Raw genomic sequence first — 7,042 nt, 5'->3', positions numbered from 1 at the left:
GGTGGTGCTGTTGTTGTATGAATTGCTGCTGTTGTTGCTGTTATTATAGAAATTGTTGTTGCTGCTGCTGGAATTATCTTGCTGCTGAGCCATCTGATTAGATTGTTTGCGCAGAAAATCTAGTAATTCACCTATGGCTGGGCCCCCAACAGAGTCTCTACTAGAGGAATTGGACGGGATAATCTTCTTGGGCGGCATTCTCCTGAAACACAACATAAAGTTTTATATGAAAATTGTGCCCCCGGGTAGCAACATTTTTATGTATCCGGAGAACGCTGCCACAATAAAATATTCCCTTCCTTATTTACTTGGGGTCCACCCATGATGCATAGCTAAATTTAACAAAACCAGCAACAAATACAACAAGAACAGTAACAGTAATAACGATAGTGCAAAAATGAAACCAACAACAGCTGTTATATAAAAGAACTACGATAAAACAACAATACAAATGTCCAACCAACAACTACAGTGCAATACTAATAATAAAACTGAGTACATAACAAAATTGGCTGTCATAACAGCCTCTGCCTAATACATGCTACAAAAACATAATATACATATAAAACAACTATAGAACTCCTGAAAACCAACTCTGAGCTCTGTCTATCACTACTGCCTTTCTACTCTAACCACTGCCACCAATAGAGCCTAACTCAAATACCAACCATTTAACCAGGTCATGGTATTGAATGGCCCTGAACTCGGAGCTAATAAAAGGGTCAATAGACCTAGCTCTCTCAACAGTAGTCTGAGTCAAAGTCCTCACTCGGGCCTGGATGTCGGTAAACAGGGATGCCCTGAAAGGGTCCAACTGGGACTCGGTCAAGATGCGCCGCCATCTCTTGACTCTGATCTCTAATAAAGGACATGTTCACTACTCGGTGAACATGATATGGGATCGGGGAAGAGGCACTTGTAGGAGCAGATGGAGGGACCGAAGGTCTAGAAGAAGAAGAGTTAGGTCCACAACCTGGTGGAAAATCCCTGACAGTAGATACTGATCTCCGTACCCAACGGGGACGGGCACTAGGTCCAGACATATCCCTCGGAATAAACTGAGGCACTGATGGGGGAGGCAAAGGGGTCTCCTCTGCTGTGATATCCAGAGTCTGCTCTGAATCTGAACTGTCTGAGTCTGATATGTTCTCCCGGGATAGAGAACTGGAAATCACTATGTGCCACTGCCAACGATATAAATATACAGGAAAGACACAATAAGGTTAAGGCAGTTCTTATCAAAACAACAATAGATGCCAGGGTAACGCCTTCGGAACCCTCGACTGACTCTTAGGGTTGTTCCTCGACACAATTTCTATACCTTTTTGACTCAATCTCTAACCTAAATCAGGGACTTGAACCTGTAGCTCTGATACCAACTGTGACGGCCTCAACCCCGGGGACAGGAGATGACGTCACTAAAATATAACAACCACAAATATAAACTACTAATTAAGCATTATTACACCAACACGACCCCAGAACAAGATCTGATACAGATTCAAGTATTATTTAGGTTACAAACTACGACTAACTTATTCAACAAGTATGACACTCTAACTTATTACAACAACTCATCATACCACATAGTCTGATACAAACTACCTCGGAGGAGCCAGGTCCTGAAGGGGTTGAGACTCGGTTCTGCCAAGGTTGGATGGGTCTTCTAGACATCTGAAATATATATATATATATACAAAACCAGATGCAAGGTGAGAAATCAATTGCTAAACAGTACCACTATATGAATAACAAATGAAGTAGTTTATATAAAAACAGTTATAGGAACATAAAATATAACTCGTTTGTGAAAATAAGTAAAACAGGTATAAACTGGATATTAACAACTAGCATGCTCTATAAAACGTATCATCAGTTGTGTGCTGTGTGAATACCAGAGTCCAATTTTAGCATGCTGTTTTCATTTATAAATCCATCGTTCCATTACAGGAAACACAAAATCATCTGTTCCGTTACGGGAACCACTAAACCAAAAGCAGATATATATAATTGGACGAATCCTAGGGATAGCTGATCAGACTATCCCACCACAAACCTGTTCCAGAACTCAGAGACTAGCTAGGACTCTGTCACACTGGACTAACCGGTTTAAATAGGGCGCGTAACCGACTTAGCCTCTTACGCAAACTCGTTGGGTCCTTACGGGCCTCTTACGCAACCATCCAATATTTGATTCGTTTTATCCGGTTTCCAAATTTATTTATACCTATCTCTTTTACATAATTATATCACAACACACTTTCCAAAAAAATTCCAATTTTAATCACAATTTAGAGATAGGCATTTTCAGAAGTTACTTTTCCCTAAAACATAATTTAAACGAATATTTTAAATACAGGGATACGTAACTTAAAACGTTTTGTTCCACTACGTAAATCAAATCATAATTATTCATATACACTGAATCGTAAAAGATTGTTCAAGGGTACTTGCCTCGCGAAGCTTTACAACTAACACTGGATTGACTTTAAACCGACTTTAATTATTGAGTCCTTCGACTTGAACCTATAAAATCGAAACATCATAGGTTAGATGACCAGTTATGCTTGACATATCCTCGCTAAACACTTTACCCGAACGATAAAAAAAAAAGAATCCCCGACTCGAACTAATATGTATTAATATAGTACACGTGATAATTAGGGTGCCTTTAACGATTATTTACAAATATACACTCTCTAACTTTATTCCCGAATTTAAACATATAAATTTCTTCGAAAATTGGACAGTATCTCTACTAAATGTTAACATACCAATCGATATTATATCGACATCCACCTCGAAGCCCTCTGTCCACCTCGAAGCCATACAACACTCGTATAACAGCAATAATCTTCCAGTTTCTAACATCAACCTTAAATATAAATCAAAATCGAGTTGTATATCTATGATGTATCTATACCTGTTCAAGAGAAGAATTCAGGGGGGTTTAAATTAAAGGGCGAAAGAAGAAAAAGAAAAAAAAAAGATGAGAAGAAGAAAGAGCAGGGTCGATGGAGGGAGTTGTGGGAGGAAATCGGTGAAGGAGAGAGAAACAAACGGGGGTGTTGTTGTGAAAGTAAGGAGAAATAGAGGTTGCAGGAGATAAAATTTTAACTAAAATTTACTAATTATTAATATTACTAAACTAAAATTAAAAATGGCCACGTATAGGAGGTATACAAATAATCTGACAGGTATCACCTACCAATTCTGAGAAGTAGACACGTAGCAATAGAGATAACTATGAATTTCTACGGCCTGGTTTTGCCCCGTAATTTGTTATTAACAGATAAACTTGCGGTTGAAAATAACCCGAAAATTTGCCAAAAAAATTTTAAAATTCGCAGAATAATAAAATACTAATAAAATAAAAGTTTCATAATTTTTATATCATTTTTGAAATGCAACTCATACCCGCATTTACCGATTTAACGAACAAACATGCGGATGAATTTAATCCTAAAAATTTCCAAAATAATTTTAAAATTCTCAGAAATTGAAAACTTAATAAAATATGAGTTTTGTAATTTTTAAAGCATTCTTGATAGGGATAAATAAATCCTGATTATGTAATTAAATATTACAGTAATTATACATGATTTGGGCTGCTAGGCCCAATAAGAAGATGTAAGACATTCAGACCAAAAAGGTCAACACATTGATCAAGCCTGATGGACCAGATCAGGCCTGATGGAACAAAGAAGGCCCAAAAACCCTGAATATTAATTAATTTCATAATTAATTAATAAGGGAAAAATCATCTATAGAGAAGAGTCCCGATAAGGACATAAATCCTTGCAGATTAGCCTCAAAGGGACCTAGAAGGATAAGGAATCAGTTTCCTACTATTTAGGACTCCAAAGTACATTCTAATTCTGAGACTTGGCTACCAAGTCTCCCATATCAAGTCCAATTCAAGGACCACCAACGTCTATATAAAGGGTCTCACCCCTTCAATCAGAACTACGTTTTTTGGCTTGATTCTCTAATTCACAGAGATACGTAGGCATCTCGTAAAGGCAGAGTTAAGCTACGAAACACGAGAGCAGCCATTAAAGGCCTTGAGCCCCCGAACCTTAGCAGTAAATACAACAAATAATAACCTTAGTTTTTTATCCATAATATTTGGCACCGTCTGTGGGACACACAACAATAACCATGGCGAAAACACGGAGAACAGTTAGAGCCCTTGGAGGAGGAACACCAACGGGGACAACCCAAGTGATTTCTTCAACTGTGGAGGTGCCTCCTCACTCAACCTATGCAACCACGCAAGGAGAAGCCCAGATAGGGGCAACTGAACTTCAGCCACAAGGGACGGTTCCCTTGGCTACTCAAGGTACGAATCCTCAAGTTCAACAAGTACATGCACCTATGAATTCTCGACCCATTGGGTATGAATATTCGACTGTTGTTACTACTAACCCCCCTTATGGGATGCCCCTTTACCCCGAGGTTGGAGGAAGTGGACATGTTGGACGTAGTGAAGCACGAGGGCGTTCGCCCCCATACATACGAGGTTTGGCTCCTATCCCTGAGGATCAAGAATTTTCTAGTCCTTACACTGAGAGAGACTCCGAATCTTCGGATGATGAAGTAGCCCCAAGAAGGAGACGTGCTGGCAAAGAGCTGATGGCTGATAGTAGCCAACGCCCTCAAAGCACCCAAGGGACGAATCCCCAAGAAGTGCAGGAAAGAATCAAGGCTCACGAGGCTGAAATTCAAAGGCTGAGGCGCGACTTGGAGGCGCACCAAACCACCAGACCCCCAGTACCTCCTAGGGGGAGAAATCCTCCTCCTGTCAAAGACCTGGATGGTCCAGCGCAGAGAAGGGCTGTTGTCCCAAGGGCTGATCCAAGCAATCTTCTTCCCCTTGGAGATCCTGATGATCCTACTCCACCCTTCTCTGAAGATATAATGAATGCCCATATCTCAAGGAAGTTCAAGATGACAACTATAAAAGCTTATGACAGCACGGGAGATCCCGCTAATCATGTTAAAACATTCTCTAATGCGCTGCTGTTGCAGCCCGTGAATGATGCTATTAAGTGTCGGGCCTTTCCTCAAACCCTGTCGGGTATGGCTCAAAGGTGGTATAGTCTTCTGCCCCCGAACTCTATTGGGTCGTTCAGAGAATTAAGTCAGGCTTTTATTAAGCAATTCATCAGTGGGAGAGTACATGAGAAAAGTTCAGCATATCTTATGAGCATTGTGCAGGGAGCAAAGGAATCCTTGAGAGACTACCTGAATCGTTTCACCAAGGAGGCTTTAAAAGTCTCAGACCTTGATGATAAGGTAGTTATGATAGCACTGCAACAAGGAACTAGGGATGAGTTTTTCAAGATGTCCTTAGCCAAACGCCCCCCTGAAAGCATGTTGCAGCTCCAGGATAGGGCAGGGAAGTACATCAAGGTGGAAGAAAGCATGAGGAAGACCGTAGTGAGTAATGAGCCCACTGGAGGCAAGAAGCGGAAAACTGATCTGGAGTATATTTCTAAAGAAAAATATCTTAGAACCGAGCAAAACCCTGATTCAACCCCCAAGAAGGGAGGACCTGGGAAAAAGTTCAGTGAATATGCTAAGCTGAATGCTCCTAGAAACCAGATCTTGATGGAAATCGAGAAAGATCGAGATATTCATTGGCCTAAGCCCTTGAAGGTTGATCCTGCCAAGCTAGATAAGAACAAGAATTGTAAATTTCACAAAGATGTCGGTCATGATACCGATGAGTGTAGACAACTGAAAGATGAAATTGAGTTCCTCATTCGAAAAGAAAGACTGAATAAATACACTGGAGATGGAGGGGATAGGAATAATAATGGAAGAAAGAACTTTGAAGATCGTAGGAGGGAGCAAGATGATCAGGGGCGGAACCTCCAGCCTAGGGGACCTGTGATAAATACGATCTTCGGAGGACCACAACCCCAAGGGCCTGTGATAAACACAATCTTTGGAGGACCAACTGCTGCTGGGTTATCCAAGAACTCCAGGAAAGCGTATGCCCGAGAAGTTATGCATATTATTGGGGAAGCCTTAAAGAGGGCCAGGACAGGAGTAACAATGTCTTTTGATGATTCTGATATGGAGGGTGTGAAATTTCCCCATGACGATCCGTTGGTTATAACCCCGATAATAGGGAACAGCCCAGTGAGAAGGGTCCTTGTGGATAATGGTGCTTCGGTGGATAACTTGCTCCATGACACCTTTTTGAGGATGGGATATAATGACTCCCAATTGACCACAACCGACATGCCAATATATGGGTTCGCGGGAGTGGAGTGCCCCGTAGAGGGGATAATCAAGTTGCCAACAACCATAGGACAGGAACCAAGGCAAGCCACTCAGATGTTGGACTTCGTGGTGGTAAAGGCTAGTTCGACTTACAACGCTATTATGGGAAGAACAGGGATACACGCCTTTAAGGCAGTCCCTTCTTCCTATCATTCAATTATGAAGTTTCCAACCCGGGATGGGATCGGAGAAGAGAGAGGAGACCAAAAAATGGCTAGAAGCTGTTATGTAGCCTCTTTGAGGGCAGATGGAGTTGGGGGGCAGGTTCTTCCTATTGAAGAACTGGATATTCGAGAGAATGATGAGAAAAGAGGAAAGCCAGCAGAAGACTTGGTTTCAATTCCTTTAGCCCCCGAAGATCCTGAGAAGGTGACTTTTATTGGAGCAACGCTCGAGGAGCCCCTTAAAGGGAAGTTGGTAAAATTTTTGCAAGAAAATAGTGACGTATTTGGATGGTCAGCAGCTGATATGCCAGGCATAGACCCGGAACTAATTACTCACAATTTGAATGTGGGTCCAAATCGGAAGACAGTAAAATAAAAGAAAAGAAGTTTTGCTCCAGAAAGGCAAGAAGCTATAAAATAGGAAGTGGAGAAGCTCTTGGAGGCTGGTTTCATTGAGGAGATTCAATTTCCAGAGTGGTTAGCAAACCCTGTAATGGTGAAGAAGGCCAATGGAAAATGGAGGATGTGTGTGGACTTTACTGATCTAAATGATGCCTGTCCTAAGGACTGTTTCCCGTTACCAA

Source organism: Apium graveolens, chromosome 11, assembly GCF_009905375.1.
Source record: "Apium graveolens cultivar Ventura chromosome 11, ASM990537v1, whole genome shotgun sequence".
Taxonomy (NCBI): Eukaryota; Viridiplantae; Streptophyta; class Magnoliopsida; order Apiales; family Apiaceae; genus Apium; species Apium graveolens.
The sequence above is the reverse complement of the archived record's forward strand: the minus strand, read 5'-3'. Positions refer to the sequence as shown.